At 44.6% G+C, this 22,935-nt stretch overlaps 1 long non-coding RNA gene across 1 annotated transcript; it reads left to right on the forward strand.

Moving 5' to 3' along the window:
* The first annotated feature begins 877 nt into the window (after positions 1 to 877).
* LOC115081958 lies at positions 878 to 21,263 on the forward strand. Its single transcript, XR_003854046.1, has 3 exons — positions 878 to 1,030; positions 4,779 to 4,896; positions 21,082 to 21,263. It is a non-coding gene; the product is annotated as an uncharacterized LOC115081958 (long non-coding RNA).
* The last annotated feature ends 1,672 nt before the right edge of the window (positions 21,264 to 22,935 follow it).

Consider the following 22,935-nt stretch of genomic DNA (forward strand, 5'->3'; position numbering starts at 1 on the left):
GCAGGTTGAGCCCTTGAGGGCCAGGGCCGGCTGGTCTTAGGTGGGCCTCTGTATGGCAGGTCCCGGAGAGATGGCTGGATGAAGACAGGGAGAATCAGAGAACTCAGGTCCGGTCCGAGGTCAAGGGCAAGCGGCAAGAAGTGAGGGTTGGGTCCAGTCCGAGGTCGTGGTGCCCTCGAGGAGAGCGTGAAGCAGGCACTGAGGAGCGGGGTGCTGCAGCAGTCCCTGGGGGATAGAGTGCTGAAGAGGTCTCTGTGGGGCAGGAGCACTGTAGCAGGATCACGTGATGGCGCGATGAGACAGGCCCCGTGGGGCAGGAGCACAGTAGCAGGATCCTGTGGTGTAGAAGCGCTGAGACAGGCCCCGCAGAGCAGGAGCGCGGTAGCAGGATCCCGTGAAATAGGAGCTCGGAGGCAGACCCCGTGGAACAGGAGTGCAGTAGCCGGATTCCGTAGAGTAGGAAGCAGAAGCAGGAACCCGTAGAGCAGGAACAACAGGTGAGGAACACTAAGGCAAAGTCACCAAAGCAGGAACCCAGGAACTCATTGCCAAGTCAGTTAGTGGAGGAGAGAGGCCGTCCTTAAATATCCAGGGGGTCTGATGTCATCAGCAGGGGACGGCCCTGAGGTTCCCGCCGTTGGCCCTTTAAAAGGAGGACTGGCGGTGCGTGCACATGCCTAGGGAGCTCCCAAGTCGGAGCGCTGGTCAACGGCATCCCGGCCGCCACATGGAGTCCCGGAGGCATAGCGGGGCGTGGCGGCAGTGACTGGCTGGGCCGTGAAAGCACCAGGAGCAAGGAACAAGGCAAGGCACAGGGTGAGTTGTGCCGGCCGCGGGTTGCCACAGCCGGTGGGTATAACCCATCTATTCTGTCTTCCAGAAAATTACTGTAAATACGGAAAAAGGTGATGAGGCTCATGTATTCCATTGGAAAGCTGATAATAAACTAATTGGAAGCCAATCTGAGAAAGAAAAGGGGAAGTTATTCCATTTTAGTGAGGTCCTCTGAGCAGTACTTTCTTAGTATAAGGTAAGAATATTTTTGTTTATTGATGTTGACAAATAACTTTATGCTGGACTTATTTGTCCAAATTTGCTTGAATTAAGTCCTTGGTGGTTATTTCTTTCTCCATCTTCTAGTACACTTATGGAGGTAATACAAAGTTTCTTTTCACATACATGACTGCAAATAAGCATAGATTGCTAACTTGATTTCTAGCATTCTTTTGTCAAATACTCTTTCAGCTGTCATATTATTTAATTTGTGAACAGATTTGAAAATTAGCTTAATACTGTAAAAAGGTACCCTTTTCAAAGGAGAGATGATGGATGGAGCAGGGGATAAATTGATTTGTCTGCCTAAAATTATATGAAATGCTAAGCCAAAATTACATTTTCCTTACCATATGACTGGTATTTCTTGGATTTTTTATTTATTTATTTATTTTTACTAACTCATTTATTTAATAGCTCTCACCGTATGTGTTAAAGTACTAGTTGGAGGAGAATGAAACTGAGGACCATAATCAAGATTTGTGGCTCTCAAGGGCTTCTAGGATTACAAATTTCTTGTATTAATTAAAATAATGACTGAACAAGCATACGGCCAAGAACAATGTATAGAACACTGAAGAAATGTAGCAGTAATCACAGAAGAAAGGCAATGACCTGATTGAAAATTGACCTCTTCAAATGTGGATAAAAGTACACCAATGTTCCAGAGCACGCGTTCTTTTAACCGTGTGAAAAGGGGGGCATTCCTCTGGGCGTTTGGGTTAGGAGGGGAAAAACATCATGCAAACATTTGTAGGGCAATTTTCAAAAAATTTTATGTGACTAAAAAATGTTTTTACCTGAGCCAAAATCCCTTTTGAAAACTGACCTCTGTGTATGTGGCTAAGACACATGCTATATGCTGTGCTCACATATGTTTTGGTTTTCACAATAGATCCTGCACCTTAATTGATGACAAGAGATCTCTTGGGGGGGGGGGGAGCTTCCTTCTCCAGAGATCCCAGTCTGTGTATTCAGTCACTACTAACTGCACAGCCACTTCCTTATTCTTCCAGAAAGCACGGTTCAGGAAAGTCCACCAAAGTGGTTGCACAAGTCATTGATGGCACACTAGGCCTGTGCCTGGAGTGACAAAAATCTTGGGGGGGGGGGGGGGGGGCAGGAGACCAATTGAAGATTTGCTGCCTCCCAGTTCTGCTGAATCTCACTTGGCGGAGAAGCGCCTTCTGCTTCCTGCTCCACCCCTCCCCTCCCAGGGCAGAGAACAGGAAGGGACGGGTAAGGCTGGAAGGGACAGGGCAAAGAAAAACTGCTCTACTTCCTATTTCACTCCCTCCCTTCCTGTCCTGTAAGAAAGCAAGAGGAGGGAGGTGAGGCCACAGCGCACAGCAGGGAGCAAAGAAAAGTCACTCTGCTCCCTAATCCAGCCCTTCCCCTCCTGTCATTCAGGGACATAAGAGGAAGAAGTGAGCCTGGAGCAGATAGAGCAGAACAAAGAAGGCTGTGCCTTCTGCATTATTGTCTCTTGGCTCAGGCGGAGGAGGCAACAGCACCAACAATGCCTAGGGGTGGCAAGAACTTAAATCCTTCATAAATGTATGTGAAATATTATATTCAGTTCTGGAAGCCATATATCTTCTAAAAAATAGGGAGGACGATTTTCAAAGAGATTTTTACCTGGGCGAATAAGCAGTTAGCCAAGTAAATCCACTAGATTGAACGTAGCCATCCCCTCAGCACACATACTTTTAGCTGCAGGGGAAATCTGTGAGGTCAGGGCATGCTAATGATGAGGGAAGCAAAATCCCTGCTAGCCCCTAATTTTGTACTGTGGACCTATAAGTGTTAGCTCTGACAATTGGTTGGGTTTGTACCAGGGATTGCTTGAGGAAGCATGCCAATGCTTTGCTGTTAGACTAAAGCGTCAGCATGGAGAAAATTGAGACGATGAAAGGAATAAGTCTGATTCCGGGACCCATAATCATGCCCTGAGGAATCTCATTAGGTCTTTGATCTTGAAAAAGGGGAGATGGGAACCAGCTAGCTGTTCCTGGCAACTTGAAGGCTACCTGGCCCTGCTTCGAACCCAAGCCTTAGCTCTGAACAGAGATGGTTTATTCTGAAACCAGATCAACACATTTCAGCTACTGCTACCTTGACTTGAACTGGACTGGTAAACTCAGCTGCTACTCCATAGAATTGCTAGACCAGCCCCAAGCTGGTTCTGAACTGTCAAAGGCCTAGAACTATCTCTGACCCCCTCGTCCAGAGAGAGGCCTCTAGGCCAGGAACCTCACAGTTTTGCCAGGAACCACGTTCTGCCTCCAATGTTTTCCAGCAATGCAGACTGGAAGAAGCTTCCCTATTGCAGTTATTTAAATTCCTCTTGGGTAGGTCAGTGCTCTGGCTGCAGAAATTCAGAACCTGCACAACAATTAAACCAACCATGGGACAAAAACACGGCTTGCAGTCATCATGGGTAGTAGTGACTCGAGGTCCCACACTGTCACCTACAGAGCATTTTGATAGAACCCAAGGGCATTTCTGTGGGTTTATTAATTAATTTTGACTTCAATTTATGATGTTGGCCAAGGGAGTGCCAAGGAGGCCCTGGTATTGGGTCTACTCAAGGGCAACACCCTAAACTAGGTGTCTTCTTTGCTAGAACAGAACTGCCCTCTCCTGTTGAGATGAAAAACCTTCCTGTGTGCCTTTACCCAGGCATTTGATGACCCACACTGGATTTGCATGGCCAAAAGGCAATTGCAATGGCTGAGACAGGGGCCTGGCTCAATGAGTACTTATGTCATCTGTTTCCACCAAATAGCAGCCTAGAGCAAAACCATCCAGTGGCACCATTTACACACAGGACTAAGAGATAATATCAAAGATGAAAAAGCCTGGGTGGACCTGTTCAGAGACCTGTAAAAAAGGTAGACTCCTATCTGTGTGAACATCATGAAGAAAGGTGAGGAACCCCTGGACTACCTGGACCCATGTTCATGGCTCCCATATCTGAGGTTGCTGAGGTTTCAGCACCTGAATGCATGCAAGTGGATTTGAACTGCCCTCAGTTATCATGGGATAAAAGCAAACGACAGCAAGACTGGAATCTGTGCCAGTATAGCAGAGGCCCTGGGCACCATATTACAGTGTGCCCCTAAAATCAGTCAAGTTGGCCTTAATCAGGGAAAGCAGTGACCCAGAGCATCATAAAGGCACCCCAAACTGAAGGGCCTTGGACACTAGGGGGTGGTCTTGGGGAAATAGAGAAGGTTGGTTGAAATCATTCAGGCCTGAACCACTGGAAAAAGGGAAGGGAAGAAGATTTCAAAAGAGATGGGCCTAGTTATTTATCTAATATTTTAGTTACTTATAATCCTGGATGGGGTTTTGCTTGAAAAGTAGGAACTTCTGGCAGTACCATCGGTAAAAGAAGCATGTCTTCAGGAGACGAGAAGTCTGGCTTTCTCAGTAATCAGGCCTATAATCTGGAATGCTTTGACAGTTGAATTGCAGTTGATGTCCAATTATGTCCTATTCAGGAAAAAGTTAGTCTCTGTTGTTTTTAGAAGCATTTCTTCCTAAGTAGGTTTTTCATAATTTAGTTTAGAGCATAAACCCTGCTGCTATGATTACACTGTAGTTGGATTAATTTTGTGTTATGTTTGTTGTGGGTCTATAAAATATTTGTTTTATGTAATCCACTTAAGATGGCTGTTCCATTTAAATGGAATATACGTTTTTTTTAATGAATAAATAAGGGAATTACAGCAATCCAGAGGGATTTTCAACAGCAAAATCAGGAATTGAGGGATTGGGAGACCCAGAGATTCAGAATCAACAAGAACAACATGAAAATGAGCTGCTGTGAAAACTCAGGTAGGTACTGACTAAATTACAGGAGGAACTCATTGGGAATACCACTGACTTGGATTTCTCCATTGACAATCTGTCTGTCCCCCTTTATACTGGGGATATCTATATAAAAGAAAGATAAGAAAAAATTTACACCAAACATTTAGGGATATGACCAAGCATTTGATGATTCTTGAACAAGCTTGGACGTGAAAGGCCTGATTTCAGAAACTGAGGCTGGAGACCTACTAAAGGCAGAAGTATCTTTTAGAGAACCTGTATTCCATATAGAAACTGCTCTTAAAAATCAAAACTAGAGTCCCACACTGCTGGTACTGTCAGACGTGGGGCACAAGAGATAGAGACCCCCAGCCTGGACTATCCACTAGATCATACTAATTCTGTACTTCACAGACAACAATGAAAGGGACCTTGAAGATGTGGACTCAGATGAAACAGACTTTACCCTATCAGAATGAGAGTAGCCCTCACCCCATAAATGAAGGGGACCCAACCTGACCTGTCTGCCTGCAATTTGTATACTCTAAAGCAGGGGTCAGGAACCTTTTTGGCTGAGAGAGCCATAAACGCCACATATTTTAAAATGTAATTCCATGAGAGCCATACAATATGTTTAAAACTAAATACAAGTAAATGTGTGCATTTTATGTAAGATCACACTTTTAAAATACAATAAGTCTCTGAAAATATTACACCAGGCCTTAAGACACCAATACATCTCCTATTAGGAAAACGGACCAAGTCAGGCTGCTATAGAGTCCTACACAGAAACTACACGCCAGCAGAAAACCTCACCTGAATCCCGTGCTGTCCCTCACCTAACATAGAATAAAGAGACCAAAACGCATAACAAGAAGCATGCAGACAAAAACTGAATTGGAAACTGCAACAAGCCAGAGTCTCTGTATGCAGTGTAACAAAGGAAAAAAGAAACATCACACATCCTTATAAAACAAATCAAGAAATATAAAATCATCAGCAGTAAAACTGTACTAACAAAAAGAACATATTTCGAAACAGCTGATGAGTGGAATATCCAATAATTAAAAACTCATATAAAACATTTCCAGATACCAACAAAATATTTCAAAATAGCAGACACAAAGATCCAGTAATGAAAAATAATAAGGATACAAAAATGTTTTTGCTCTGCATACCTGGGAACGTTTGATATCCAGGTGTCCTGAGATTGTTCTGAATTAGCAGGAGGTGGGGTGGTTTGCTTGGAACTTTCTCCTCTCTCAGTCACATACCAGCGCTCTCTCTCACACTGGCTCTCAATGACACACCTATACACACATGCTCTCAGTCACTCACATATACAAATGTTTTTTCTCTCTCACTTATATAGGCTCTTAATTACACATTTACACACATGCTGTCTATCTTTTCACGCTTACACACACACAGGCTTTCAATCACATAAATACATGCTGTCTTTTTCTCTCACACACAGACTCTCATTCACATGCTTACAAACATGTCCTCTCTTCTCTCATTTACACACAGGCTCTCAATCACATACTCACATGCTCCCTCACCTAAATCAGCTCTCAATCACACAGACACACATGGTCTCTCTCTCTCATTTAAACACAGGCTCTCAATCACATACTCACATGCTCCATCACCTAAACCAGCTGTCAGTCAGACACAGACACACATGATCTCTCTCTTACTTATACACACAGGCTCTTAATCATACATACACATGATCTCTCTCACACACAAAGGATCTCAATCATACACACATACTCTTTCAAACAAACAGGTTTTCAATTACAAACTTACACATACAGGTTCCCAATGGTAAACTTACATTAATGCTCTCTCTCTCACAGGCAGGATCTCAATCACAGACATACTCTCTTTCACATATACAGGCTCTCAATCATTCACATACATGCAATCTCTCACTCACACACACAGGATCTCAAACACACATGCTTGCTCGCTCATTCATTCACTCTCTCTCTCCCCCTTCCCCCCCCCCCCCCCCCCCGGGACTCGCGGCAGCAGCAGCCTCCTCCCAACGCTAACCTCCTTCATTTTCAGCCCTCGCGGAGGCGAAGGCGGAGTCCCATCGGCCGCGGTTGAAGATTTTCATTTTCCTCCGAGCCGCGCTGCAGTCTTCTTCCCGTCGGACACTAGCGTGCCTGCGCGGGTCTTCCCGCGCAGGCACCCGATGCTCTCCACTTCCTCTTCCGGGCCGCGGGGGGGAGGAGAAGAGAGCACGCCGACTGGAGTCATCCGGGTGCCTGCGCGGGAGTCATCGGGTGTCAGCCGGGTGCCTGCGCGGGTCTTCCCGCGCAGGCACCCGATGCGGCGTGCTCTCTTCTTCCCGCGGCCCGGAAGAGGAAGTGGAGAGCATCGGGTGCCTGCGCGGGAAGACCCGCGCAGGCACCCGATGACTCCAGCGCTGGCACCCGGCTGACACCCGATGACTCCCGCGCAGGTACCCGGATGACTCCAGTCGGCGTGCTCTCTTCTCCCTCCCCCCCCCCCCCCCCCGCGGCCCGGAAGAGGAAGTGGTGAGCATCGGGTGCCTGCGCGGAAGAAGAGACCACGCTAGTGTGGTCTCTTCTTCCCGCGCAGGCACCCGATGCTCTCCACTTCCTCTTCCGGGCCGCGGGGGGAGGAGAAGAGAGCACGCCGGTGCCGCTGACTCCAGCTGTCCTGCCGCGTTCCGCCCGGGCTGACAGCATTTTAAGCCCGGGCGGCGGAGGACCAGGGAGCAGCTGGGTCAGCGGGGAACCGCGAAGTATGGCGACACTTGTCTGCGAGCCAGATGCAGCCCTCAAAAGAGCCATATCTGGCTCGCGAGCCATGGGTTCCCGACCCCTGCTCTAAAGCAAACTATGGAGTTTAAATGTGCAAGATATATACTTTCTGTGATACCCCACCTTGAATGGGACCCATTGGCATAAGAGTGGGAGTAACATTAGCTCTGGCAGCTGGTCGAGTTTGAGCCAGGGAAAGCTCAGGAAAGCACACCAATGTTGTGGCCATGATGCTAAAGCTTCAGTATGGGGAAAACTGAGGTGTCAAATAAATGAGTTTGATACTGGGACCAATAACCATGCCTTCAAGGAACCTTACTGGGTCTTTGGCCTTGAAACGGGGTAGCTGGAAACCAGGAAGCTGTTCATGGCAACTTGAAGGCTACCTGGCTGTATGCTTGGAACCCAGGTGCATCCTCCGCAGAGAGGTGGTGTATTCTGAAGCCAGAGCAACACATTCAGCTACTGAGTTGAATTGAACTAGTTAATGATAAACTCAGCTGCTACGTTTTAGGATTGCTAAACCAGCCTTGAGCTGACTCTGAATCATGAGAGGCCTAGAACTATCTCACACCCCCCATAACCAAGGGAAGGCCTCCAGACCAGGAACCTGACAGCAAGCAATCTGGGTAGTTTCAAAACTGCCCCACAGAGATTAGAAACACTCCAGAGAAAGGCTTCCAAAATATTGCAGATGCTGCACTATAAACCTCTAAAATTAGATGTAAGCATCTTAATGTGTAAACCCTAAACAGGATAGGGGCACATGATAGAAACATTCAGATATCTCAACATTATAAATAATGCACAGGAAGGAAACATTTTTCATGGGAAAGGAAGTTCTAGAACAAGAAGTCATGTTATGAGGCTAAAGGGGCTAGATAATCAGGAGTAACATAAGAAAATATTTTCCCATTGATAGCAGGGCTGAATTAGCCATGCTGTCATGGGATCTGTCATTCAGACCTGGGAGGTGGAGCTTGTCAAAGCAGAGATTAGATTTTAGCTCTCTGCGGCTGCTCGTGTGTTCCCACGCAGGAAAGTAAAGGATTCTCCTCAGTCTGTTTTTTTCCGTGCACGGTATCACACGCGAAGCTGTTTTTCTCGTCAACGTTTTTTTGTTTCACACTAAAATGTCTAAAAAATCGGGGTTTAAACCCTGCACTTGGGGCGGCAAGGTAATGTCGGTCACCGATGGCCATGACCGATGTTACCGATGCCTTGGGCCAAATCACGATCTCCAAGCCTGTCAGTTCTGTGCCCGAATGTCACCAAGAGCACAGAAACAACGAGCATATCGAATAAAAGAACTGTTCAGCCCATCGCAGCCATCGGAGGCTCATTCGTCACCTGTCCCGTCGAAAACAACGCCTCCGATACAGAAACGGGCATCTTCATGGGATCCCCACTCCTCCATTCTAGGAGGTAAGGACTCACCACGAAGGCATAGGCCATCGGATTCGAATGAACCAACAGTGCCAGAACTATCGGAGCAGGAAGCAAAGGCGCCTAAAAATCCGACGCCTAAAACTTGTGCGCCCAAGATGCCTTCTGCACCTAACTCACCATCGGTGCACACAACGTCTGTGCCTAAGACTTTATTGGTGCACAAAACTACTGCGTCTAAGGCGCTGAAGATATCTGTGCATACGGCGCCGAAGACATTGGTGCGCACAGTGCTGAAGACATCTGCTCGCAGGGCGCCAAAGATGTTTGTGCGCATGTCACCAAAGATGTCTGCGCACATGGCACCGAAGATGCCTGCGCACACAGCACTGGATGTGCGTGCGGCACCAGATGTGCACGCGGCGCCGGAGACAACTACGCGCACGGCGCCAAAAAGATATGCGCACAAGTCAAAATCTGCGCGCATAGCTCCGGAAACATCAGCGCATACAACGCAGAAGACATCTCATTCAATAAAACATGGCTTAAAACGACGACATGAGTCCTCAGAGGTGTCTCGTCCAACCTCTCCAGCTGTTACATCAAACCGCTTGAGTTCCTCCCACTCTTCGAGCTTGGCAACAAAACATAGAAAACGATCGCCGTCTTCACAGAAGGACCATTCAGGATCCTCATCACACCATCACCATAGACATACACATCACTCGCATCATAGTAAACCTAAGAAGGCGAGTGAAAGATGAGAAGTAAGCCCTTCTACTTCTGCGACGTCACAGACACAAACTACAAGACCCTTATCTCATAGAGAGATAATACAGGTCACTTCCTCTGATGATTCTAATATCTCAGATGATTCTATGGGAACAGTAGACAACAAGATGGGGAGAGAATACAATGTGCCAAGTACTTTACCCCAAGTACCTATGATGCATCCTAACTCATGTGACTTACCAAAACCATCTGTTCGTTCAACGATGCCTCCTCACACAAAAGAGGCATTTCTACAATTATCACAATCATTGGCAGGATTTTATGAAACTCTTCAATCATCCTTTAAGATGCCTCATGATCAATCTATGAGTTCCCCAGAACATAATAATCATACCTCTAGGGAACAGTCGGTGGAGCCTCCGGCATCCCCAATAACAAAACAACCAGTTTCTCCAATTCAAAATCAAAATACACCTATCGATTCCCCATCGCCACAGACTTCCCCATCATCATCTACTGGGTTTCCATCGGACCCACAGGAACAACCACAGGAACTGTATTCCCCTCCAGAAGACCTTGCATACCCCAAATGTTTGGAGAAATTGGGTACCATATTACACCTAGAGGTCCAAAAGGAGACAGACCCTAGATCAGAGACCCTTGATCTCCTAAAGATTTTTGATACTCCAGGAGAACCAACATCTCTTCCACCACAAGAAATCCTATATACAGGCTTAAAGATATCGTGGGAAACACCTTACTCTCTGTCAGCAGTCTCAAGGAAAACGGATATCAAATTTTGTATGCGAAAAACATCACCTTACTCTATGCCACAATTGCACCATGCTTCAATTGTGATGGAGTCTACGATGCAAAGATATAAGAAAACAAAATCGCACACCTCATATCCACCAGGAAAAGATAACAGATATTTAGATGAATTTGGCAGGAAGATGTACCACAACTCCATCTTGAATGCCCGCATTATACACCATCAATTTTACATGGTACAATACCTGTATGAATGCATACAAGCCACGAAAGATATGCTTTCCTCGACGGCAGATCAGGTACCACAGCCTCTTCACGATATGGAAGAGTGTTCTCGTCACCTTCTACAGTCAATATATGAGAGTTTCGAAACATCTTCTAGGGCAGTGGTTCTCAACCGGTGTGTCGCGACACACCAGTGTGTCGCCAAGCACCGGCAGGTGTGTCGCGGCTCCTGGTGTTCCACTGCCCCGCTTGTGCTTCCCTTCTCCCCAGGCGCGGGGCTGAAGAATGGAGAGATGCTGCGCGCCACCGCTGGAGGCCAGGCCGGTGGGGCCGAAGAAAGAAGAGACGCTGCGCGCCGCTGCCAGCGGCTGAAGAGCGGAGAGACCTGCGCCCCGACGCCAGTGGGGCCAAAAAATGAAGAGACATGCGTGCCACCGGCAGTGGCTGAAGAATGGAGAGACCTGCACGCCGACGCCAGTGGGGCCGAAGAATGAAGAGACCTGCGCGCCGCCAGCGGCGGCTGAAGAGCGGAGAGACCTGCGCGCCAACGCCAGCGGGGCCAAAAAATGAAGAGACCTGCGCACCGCCGGCGGCGGCTGAAGAGCGGACAGACCTGTGCGCCGATGCCAGCGGGGCCAAAGAATGAAGAAACCTGCGCACCACCGGCGGCGGCTGAAGAGCGGAGAGACCTGCGCGCCGACGCCAGCAGGGCCGAAGAATGAAGAGACACTGCGCGCCGACGCCAGCAGGGCCGAAGAATGAAGAGACCTGCGCGCTGATGCCAGCGGGGCCGAAGAATGTAGAGATGCTGTGCGCTGCTGCCGACGGCTGAAGAGCGGAGAGACCCTGTGCACCGCGGGAGGCAGCTGGAGAGACATTGTGCACCGCAGGAGGTCAGGCCAGAGGCAGCTGAGAAGTGGAGGCCAGGCTTATTGGGCCAAACAATGAGAAGAGGCTCCATGTGAGCTTGTGTGCCTGTGGTAGAATGGGTGCATGAGTGAGAGCTTGTGTGCCTGTGGTAGAATGGGTGCTTGGGTGCATGAGTGAGAGCTTGTGTGCCTGTGGTAGAATGGGTGCCTGAGTGTGTGAGTGAGAGCTTGTGTGTGTGTGTGGTAGAATGGGTGTCTGGGTGCATGAGTGGGAGCTTTGTGTGTATGTGGTAAAATGGGTGCCTGGGTGCGTGAGTGCCAACTTTGTGTGTGTGTGTGCGTGTGTTAGAATGGGTTCCTGGGTGCGTGAGTGGCAGCTTTATGTATGTGTTAGAATGGGTGCCTGGGTGCGTGAGTGACAGCTTTGTGTATGTGTGTGTTAGAATGGGTGCCTGGGTGCGTGAGTGGCAGCTTTGTGTGTGTGTTAGAATGGGTGCCTGGGTGCGTGAGTGGCAGCTTTGTGTGTGTGTGTGTGTGTGTGTGTGTGTTGGAATGCATGCCTGGTTGCATGAGTGAGAGCTTGTGTGCCTGTGGTAGAATGGGTGCCTGGGTGGTGAGTGGCAGCTTTGTGTGTGTGCCTGTGGTAGAATGGGTGCCTGGGTGGTGAGTGGCAGCTTTGTGTGTGTGTGGTAGAATGGGTGCCTGGGTGCATGAGTGAGAGCTTGTGTGTGTGATACAATGGGTGCATGAGTGGCAGTGTGTGTGTGTGGTAGAATGGGTGCCTGGGTGCATGATTGAGAGCTTGTGTGTGTGTGTGGTACAATGGGTGCATGAGTGGCAGTGTGTGTGGTTGTAAGTGACAGAGTATGTGGAGATTGTATGTAAGTGACAGAGCATGTGTGTGATTGAGAGAGACTGGTCAGGGAGGTGACTGGTGTGTGTGTGTGTGTGTGTGTGTGTGTGTTTGTGTGTGTGTGTGAGACAAAGACTGGTCAGGGAGGTGACTGGTGTGTGTGTGAGAGACAGAGACTGGTCAGGGAGGTGACTGGTGTGTGTGTGTGAGGAAGAGATAGTAGTTAGGGAAGTTACTAGTCTGTATGAGACAGAGGCTGGTTGTGACTGGTTGTGGGCCTTAAGGAAGAGGACTGTGAGGACAGAGCTTCAGCAGCCACTGCTGCTTCTGGTGATTGCTATTGGTCTGCAAGGGAAAGGAGTAGGAGAGTTGCTGGAGAGGGTAAGTAAAGGCAGCTTTTTAAGTTTATTTTTCTTGATTGACTGCCATTTTAATTATTGGGTATTATGTGATGTGTCTGCTGTTTTGAAATATTTTTATATTTAGACAATTTTTATTAATTTTTATAAGTTTTTAATTGTTGGATGTTATTCTGTTCATCAGCTGTTTTGTAACATTTATTAGTATAGTTTTACAATTATTTCTAAGTGGGTATCTATTGAAGCTTGGCTTGCTCTGTTTTCCCAATAGGAGGTGTATTAGTGTTTAGGGCCTGGTTAAATATTTGTAGTGGTAAATTACTGTCTTTTCATAAGGAGGGGTATTGTGCCTGCCAGTAAAAAGAGTTTGTTTTGCTTTTACTGAGATGTCATCAGATCCAGAATATCTTTTTTTGTATGGTGAGCTGTACGGATAATGCCCTAGTTCTGCTCTGCACCCATTTTTGGGGGTTGACGTGGTTCCTGAGGATGCAGAATGTATATTTACATTTTGTCCCATGACGGTCACATGTTCAGTGTGTCACGCACTTGAGAACCATCTGTCAGGTGTGTCCCGGCCGAAAAAAGGTTGAGAACCACTGTTCTAGGGCATCTGCAACAGCCATCGCAGCCCATAGAATGGCATGGTTATGTTCCAGTACGATACGAGAAGACTTGCACAAGAAACTGGCAAACCTCCCATGTATGAGAGACAACCTGTTTGGAGAACGTTTTCAGGACACAGTGGGCAAATTGAAAGAGGAAGCTTTAGCAGTTCAATCCTTAACATCACAACTTTACTATCCAACTACACGTCGTTATGTCTGATCTATTCGTTGACAATCATATGCCTGAAGACCTTACAGGTCTTACCAGTCCTTTCGTACACAATTATATCCATCTTACCAGCGTTCTATACCGCAACAGCATACCTCAAACCAACGTAGGGGCAAAGCACGTAACCAAAGGCAGCAGACGCAACAACCGGCAGCTGCAGTAAAATCAACACCATCTTTTTAGTAACCCAGCCACCACCACAGCACCAAGCACCACCTGGCAGAATTCATTCTTGCCTGGCAGTCTGGGAGAGAATAACAACCGATCAATGGGTTTTAGAGATGGTACCCCTGTCGTACTAACTCCAGTTCACCAGAAAACCAATGCTCCCTCACCTGGCCACACTAAAGATTCAAAGCTTCCAACCACAACTGGGGGAGGAAATTGCTTTGCTTCACAAACAGCAGGCCATTCGACAAATTTTTCCGGAAACCCAACAGGCGAGATTTTATTCGCCATACTTTCTCATACCCAAAACGTTGGGTGGCCTTCATCCTATACTAGACCTGTGAGAATTGAACAAATTCCTAACCAAACAAAAATTCAAAATGGTATCATTGAAATCGATCCTACCCCTGATTCAACCCAAAGACTGGATGTGTTCTATCGATCTCAAGGATGCTTACACACATATTCCAATCCATCCATCCTCGTGGAGATACCTGTGCTTTCGCATCACCACAACCAGTACAAAGTTCTTCCCTTTGGACTGTCGGCTGCCCCCAGGGTTTTCACCAAATGCATGGTTGTGGTGGTGGCTCATCTCAGACAACAAGGAATAACCATATTTCCATATCTGGACGATTGACTGATAATCGCCTTGACTCCGGAAATCTTGATCGACCACCTCCGACAAGTGATACAGTGCCTACAGGAGTTGGGACTAGTGATCAATTTCCAAAAATCACATCTACAGCCAACACAAACATTACAGTTTATAGGAGCATGCCTGGACACCACTCGCAACCGGGCATACCTCCCAACCGAGAGAATAACACAACTGCGTCATCTTCTCCATGTGTTGAATCATACTCAGAGACCTTCGGCGAGACAAGTTCTAGTAGTCCTAGGCCACATGGCAACAGCTATTTTCACAGTTCCCAACACCAGGCTACATATGAGACGCCTGCAATGGGTACTAAAACGTCAATGGAAACAACACTCACAACCGTTGACACAGAAGGTTTCATTGACCGCCCAGATGAAACAGGACATAACATGATGGCTCCTAGACTCCACCCTATCAAAAGGGGCATTATTCAGTTCCCCTCCGCACAATGCAGTCTTAACCACGGATGCATCTCGCAAGGGATGGGGAGCACATCTCGAGATTTATGAAATGCAAGGGTTATGGACAATCTCCGAGCAGACCCTGTATTAGAACTCAGAGCGATTCAAAATGCATTAAATGCGTTTCAAGATCATCTGAAAGGTCGCAAGGTCATGATATACATGGACAATCAAGTAGCGATGTTTTATATAAACAAACAAGGAGGGTCCGGTTCATGGTCCCTTTGCAAGGAAACCCTGCAAATCTTTGAACATGTTCACAAGAATTGCATACATCTACAAGCAACTTACCTACCAGGAGTGGCAAATACAAGAGCAGACAGGCTAAGCCGCATCTTTCATCCTCACGAATGGGCACTCAATTCAGAGGTAGCCCAAGACATCTTCATACAGTGAGGGACGCCTGCGATAGATCTATTTGCAACAGAGATCAATGCTCAAGTTCCCAAATTTTGCTCGATCAGACCGAGCCAGTTCAGGATTGCTCAGGACACTTTCCTCATTCCGTGGACGACATGCCTCCTGTATGCCTTTCCTGCCATACCACTCATAACAAGGACAATTCAAAAATGCATAGCAGACAGAGCTCAACTGATACTTGTAGCCCCGGCTTGGCCGAGACAACCGTGGTACAGTTTCCTTCTCAGACTGTCAGTCACAAACCCAATTCGATTACCAAATCACCCAGATCTTCTCTGCCAGGATCAAGGGACACTCCTACATCCACTACACTCATATCTCCATTTGACAGCATGGAGATTGCAAGGTTCCTTCTAACAGAGCAGGGAGTTTCCACTTCGGCACAATTCATCTTGTTAGAATCCAGGAAACTCTCAACAAGGAAAAATTATAGCTATAAATGGAAGCACTATTCTACCTGGTGCATTTCCAAAGGCGTGCCACCATTGGATTGCTCCCCTGAGCTACTCATGGATTATCTTCATACACTTTACGTGGCTGGTCTTGCTACTTCCTCCATTAGAGTTCATCTCAGTGCCATAGGGGCACTTCATAGACCAGTTAACAATATTTCTATATCCAATCACCCCTTACTATCACGTTTCATTAAGGGGTTAACTCACCTTCTTCCTCCGATCTCGAAGCCTCCAGTTCTGTGGAACCTCAACATAGTTCTGGAACAGCTCATACTTTCCCCGTTTGAACCCATGGACTCAGCACACATTTAATACCTCAGATGGAAGGTGGTGTTCCTGGTTGCAGTAACATCAGCACGACAAGTCAGTGAATTACAAGCCTTGGTCCATTACTCCCCATATTTACAGTTTCATCACCAGAAGGTGGTTCTCCGAACACACCTGTCCTTCTTACCAAAAGTGGTTTCTCAGTTTCATCTCAATCAAACCATAGAACTACCCATCTTTTTCCCTAAACCACATGCAAATGATAGGGAAAAATTACTGCATACACTAGATTGCAAAAGAGCATTGGCATACTACAAAGAGAGAACAAACTCGGACTCCCGGGTTTCTCAACTCTTTGTCTCTTTTGACCCAAAAGCACCTGGACTACCAGTAGCTAAACGCACCATCTCCAGCTGGATAACACAATGTATCACATTCTGCTACGACAAGCAGAAACTACAGTTACATTCTGTTCCTAACGCTCACCAAGTCAGAGCAGTGGCGGCCTCCTTGGCACATCTTAAAAATGTACAGCCCATTGACATTTGTAAGGCAGCTACATGGTCATCGCTCCATACCTTCACATCTCACTACTGCCTTGATCAACAAGCAGCCACTGATGCGAAGATGGGGCAAGCAATTCTGCAATCTCTATCCTCTTATTCACGATGACTGCCACACTGTTAATGATCACGTACAAACATATATATATCATAAACAACGTGATCGGGAGCTTGGGACTCCCATGACAGCATGGCTAATTCATCCTTCTATCTACGGAAACACCGTTTACGGTAAGCAAACTTGCTTTTCTTTACAGAAAAGGTGGTGGATGGCATGGAACAGCTTCCAAAAGGAGATGCCGAAAACAAGAATAGTAATAGAATTGAAGAAAGCATGGGATAAATAAAGAATATCCTTAGTTATGGAGACCATAACTACCAGTAGACGTGGTGTATTTGAATTTTTAGAAGGCATTTAACAAAGTTCCTCATGAGAAGCTTCTAAGAAAACTAAAAAGTAATGGAATAGGAGGCAATGTCCTTTTGTAGATTGCAAACTGGTTAAAAGACAGGAAACAGAGAGTAGGATTAAATGGTCTGTTTTCACAGTAAAAAAAAACGTAAACAGTGGAGTGCCTCCGGGATCTGTACTTGGGTGGATGCTTTTTAATATATTTATAAATGTTCTGGAAAGAGGTATGACGAGTGAGGTGATCACATTTGCAGATGACACAAAATTATGCAGAATAGTTAAATCACATGTGGATTGTGATAAAATGCAGGAGGTCCTTGTGAGACTGGAAGATTGGGCATCCATATGGAAGATGAAATATTATGTGGACAAGTGCATTATGTGGACAAGTGCATATAGCGAAAAATAAACCATGCTGTAGCTACATGATGTTAGGCTCCATTTTAGGAGTTACCACCCGCAAAAAAGATCTGGTCATCATAGTTGATAGTACATTGAAATTGTTGGCTCAGTGTGCTGTGGCAGTCAAAAAAGCAAACAGAATGTTAGGAATTATTAGGAAAGGAATGGTGAATAAAAGGGAGGATGTCATAATGCTTCTGTATCACTCCATGGTGAGATGGCACCATGAATACTGTGTGCAGTTCTGGTCACCGCATCCCAAAAAAGATTTAATTGCATTGGATAAAGTACCAAAATAATAAAGGGCATAGAATGGCTCTCCTAGGAGGACAGGCTAAAGAGGTTAGGGCTGTTCAGCTTGGAGAAGAGATGGCTGAGGAGGGATATGATAGAGGTCTACAAAATCATGAAAGGACTTGAACAGATAAATGTGAATTTATTTATTTATTTATTTAAAACCTTTTCTATACCGTCGCTAAGTTATATACCATCGCAACGGTTTACAAATAGGCACATAGACTAAGGTAAGTAAATGTAGGTTATCGTACATTCTAACAGGTGCCAATAAAGTTCAGTTACAATTTCATAAATAAAATCATTATTTGAGTATTGTTGGTCAAGTCCAGGTATATTATTAAGTTACTATCTCTTTGAGATATTACTTCTTAAATGTAGGATTGAGTAAATTCATTCTCATCTGCATTACCCTGTACTTTCATTCTCTACCCTCCAGACTCTTTAGTGAAGGCTTTTTTAAAGAGCCATGTTTTTAAATTTTTCTTAAAAGTTTTGAGATTACTCTGTAATCTGAGTTCAGAGGGCATCGTGTTCCATAGTATGGGCCCAGCCAATGATAAAGCCCTTTCTCTCACTTGGGTTAATTTTGCTGACTTTACCGAGGGGATTGTTAGTAGTGCTTTGTTTGCTGGTTATTTACTCTCTCAGATAATAGAAGGACTAGGGGCATACCATGAAATTAACAAGTAGCACATTTAAAACAAATTGGAGAAAATTCCTTTTCACTCAACGTACAATTGAGCTCTGGAATTAATTGCCAGAGGATGTGGTTAAGGCAGTTATTGTAGCTGGGTTTAGAAAAAGTTTAGATAAGTTCCTGGAGGAGAAATCCATAAATTGCTATTAATCAATAGGGAATAGCCACTGCTTGTTGCCAGCATTAGTAGCTTGGGATCTGTTTAATGTGTGGGTACTTGCCAGGTTCTTATGGCCTGGATTGACCATGGTTTGAAACAGGATATTGGGCTTGATGGACCCTTGGTCTGACCCAGTATGGCATATCTTATGCTCTTATGGAGAAGTGAAAGAAAAGTCAGAGATCAACTTACATAGTAACATAGTAAATGAAAACAGATAAAGATTAAAATAGTCCATCCAATCTGCCCAGTAGTGATTCTATAAGCATCTACCCAAAGCAGACCAAATTCCCATATCAGCTCCTGCTGTGTGTCTTTTATAGGGTTGCAGCTGCCACTCTGTGCAGGTTACCCCATGCCTTCTAGGAAGCACAATAAAGTTTTATCACTGCTGTTTTGGGCTGTAATTGCTGCTCCATTCAGATTATTCCAGTTCTTTATTACTATTCTCGTGCCATTAGGGATCCTCTGTGTTTATCCCAGGCTTTTTTGTCTTCATCACCTCCTCTGGGAGGGCATTTCAGGAATCCAGCACCCACTCTATGAAAAAGTATTTCCTGACATTATTTTGGATCTACCCTCTTGGGAATTCATATTGTGATCCCTAGGTGTACAGCTTCCTTTCCATTGAAAAGCCTGTGCATTAATACCTTTTAGGCATTTCAATGTCTGTATTATATCCCCGCCATCCTTCAGCCTCATCTGATAGGGCTTTTGGTACAAACCCTGCACAATTTTGGTTGTCTTTCTCTGGACCATAACTAGCCTCTTTATATCCTTTCTGAGAGATGACCCCCAGAACTGAACTGGAGTCAGGGTAGTCAGTGGACAAAGCAGTGCCTTGAGTAAGGGTTGCTTTTGTACTTCCCCTTTCCCTTTTGGGGTTGTGTACTCGCACACGGACTCAAAAGGATGGCATAGCACCCCCTTGGCTTGGCATCCAGGGTGATTGCCCTTCTTGCCCATCCCTTGTGACAGCCCTGCCTGGAGTCTATGACATTGCACAGGAAAGTAAATTGACAGGTTAGATGGGCTTTACCTTCTGTCATAGTCTCTGTTTCAATGCAGCTGGATTCCTCAGTTTTACACAGTCACGTTTATAATATATCTAAGAACACTTTAAAATCTGTGGGATTCAAACCTAAATTGTTGCTCGCATCACAATTCTACTGACATAAGTTTCAAGCATACTTACATTGTTTCTGAAAGTCCAAGAGACACACAATGGCATTTCTTTTTTCATATTTTCCTTGTATTTAAAACAATGAAATAATTATCAGTTCCTTATTGTGGGTTTGTCTGCTTCACTATACCAGTAGACCTTTGCTGTAAGTGATAAAATATCATGAAAACTACAGCAAAACCTGGTTAATAAAGTGTCTGCCTTTGAGATCTCAGCATGAATTGGTTCTTATTCTTTCTCCTCCCCCCCCCCCCCCAACCCCTCCCCCCTTTTCTTTCATTTGTATATATTCATATCTTCTAATATTTCTTAGTACTAAGGGCTGCCATTAAGTAAAACCCTGTCTTTTGACTGCATTCCATTTTCTAAAGTAATGAGATTAGGAGCAATGACCTAATGACACTTGTGTGTGTGTATCTGACATATTCATTTTATTTATTTAACATTTTTATATACCGGAATTCATGTAGCAAAGTTACATATCAATTCGGTTTATTCATTACTATAACTTTCATTCTTGGAAGTCTTACACTCAGTCTCACCTGTACAAATGGAACATTTTGTCCCATTTTGGTAAGATAAAACTAAATTTAAAGTCAAATAATAATTAAGCTGTAGTGCATTATTTGTATCAATGCCAAGTGAGCAACCTGGAGGTGGGTCCTAAGCTGCTAAACTGGGTAAGAAATTGGTTGAGTCATAAGCAACAGAGGATAGTGGGAAATGGAGTTCACTCTAAGGAAAAGAGAACTCCAGTCTGATTTTGCTTATATTTATAAGTGATATTACAGAGGGGCTAGTAGGAAAAGTTTACATGGATGAAACTTAAGAGATGCAACAAGGTGGACACTTCAGATATGATGGGAAAAAAAATGAGAAGTAATCTAAGAAAAAGAAATGGTCAAAATTTTGACAACTAGAATTCACTCACAGTTTGTCCAGCTAAGTCGGAAACCTAGCCGAACAAGCTGTCTGAATATTGACCCCTCTATTTCTGCATCAGTTTCAGAAGCTCCTGTCATTTGTGCATGTCCTCCGCTTTCTCTTCACCTTGGTTTTAATTAAGACTGAAACATTAAGAGGTGTAGCAGGAGCTCTAAAAATGTTAAACTTGCTTGCCACACAAGAAGTTGGCATGGGAAAAAACACTTCATTTTTAAGTGCCCCTGTTTGGGTCATTTCTTTCAGATTACAGGTATGACCTTCTTTTGTTATTTTATCCTTTGCCAGCTCCTGAAAATGCATTTAAGTATTAGTGGAACAAAGAAGCCGATGAAGGTGCTATCATGAGGACTGAAGGTCACCGAAAAGACTTCTACAGTAGCTGGAAATTATGCTTGGTCTCACTTTAAAGCCATACATTGTCTGCATTACAATTTAAAGAGTCATTCATCCTGTATGTTAAGATTAGCTCAGAAATAAAGCCATATCTGATATTTTCCTGCCTTGTTTGCTTTATCACACTCATTGAATTCTTTTTACAAATGAATGTATTTAAAATAAAATTCAAGATGCATCCTATTTTCCTGAGACTTTCTCCCTAAATGAAGTACCAAGTTATGCAGGGGAGCATAAGCGGTTTTTTGGGGGGGGTTTTTAAGTGCTCAGAATGATTTAGACCTGCTCATTAGAGATGTATCCAGGGTGGTATTACTTCCCAAATGTTTGAACCAAGATTTAACTAGAGCTCTTTTCAGTGACTGGGGTAAGTGTAGCAACTATACGGTGACTGACAGGCAGATTGTAAAGGTTCCTCCTGCCTCCCATGGGGTGTATTCAAGGTTTCTTTTCATAAAACTCTAAGCTGTTTTACTTCTTATAGTCTCTAGGCCCAACAACACTCCAAATATCTTCTAATTAGTCTGATTAGAGAAGTGGATCTGTAGATGGTAAGAAGTTAGGGAGATGCCAATCTAAACTTGGCAGCCGTTATTCCTGGTGAATAAAAGGTAGAGGAGTCTGACACCATGCAACAAGACTGAAAGGCAGGGTAATGAATTCTGAGACTCAAAAAAAGCAGATATCTTTTTTACAAGATCCTTTTTAGTTATGTGAAAACAAAAGCTGCTTCACGTCTTCCCGCTCTCTCCTTTAAACATGACACTATAAGAAGGTAAAACTTATATCCTTGCTGGTTCAAGAAAAACATTTCTGTTCTCTTTTAGTTGGGCTTTTTTTCTTGAGTTTATTTTAGTTCAGATCCAACCTTTTTTTGTCTAGGAGAACTTGCTAGTGTTTTAAATTTTACTGCTTATACTCAAAGTGTATTTCCCTAATAAATTGCAAATGACAACTTTACAACATTATGAAATGTGGTTCAAATCCTGCTGGGCGAATTACTGCTTAATATATGAGGTGATTGGTTTAACCAGGTTGCATTATTCCATGGAACTAAAACCCCCCAAAAATATAAGATGATGAGGATCAATGATTGTTACGAATACAAAAGGACTTTTAACATGCAAAATTAAAGAGGACGTTTAACGTAAAAGAAGAAGAGAGGTTTTTGGACCCATGATTGCAACAACTGGTGTGGATTCAACAAGTAAAGTTTACAACCAGTGCTGAGGTCTTTTCCTCTCTATAGTAAAAAAAAAATTCTTAAAAAATTAAAAATGAAAAATGAAAAAAGCATAACATTAGAAAATTTAAAAATAAAAGTAATTAAAAATATTTCAAATGAGATATTGTCATTTGCAATGTATTAGTGCAATACACTGTGAGTATAAGCAGTAAAATGTTAAAACACTAGCAAGTTCTTCCAACCTTTTTTGTCACCTGCAAAGATAAAAACAGAACTCTGAATGCCATACCCTATGCAGGACTCACCACATACTGGGCTGCTCCCGCTCCCTCCCTTTATGTTCCAGAACTATTAGGAAAGAGGCACCAGAAGCCAACAGTGTTGAAGAATTTCACCCCCTTCTATACGTAAAGTTCATCTGCCCAGGACACTGAGAGTCAGGACCATGTTGCAATGCAAAGCAGCTCTGCTAAAAACAGTGTGGTTGAAAGAATGATGCAAATAAAAGAATAAACTTTTAGGCTATCAAAAGCTGAATCAGCAGAATGTGGTCTTGATAG

Source organism: Rhinatrema bivittatum, chromosome 1 (genome assembly GCF_901001135.1).
Source record: "Rhinatrema bivittatum chromosome 1, aRhiBiv1.1, whole genome shotgun sequence".
NCBI lineage: Eukaryota > Metazoa > Chordata > Amphibia > Gymnophiona > Rhinatrematidae > Rhinatrema > Rhinatrema bivittatum.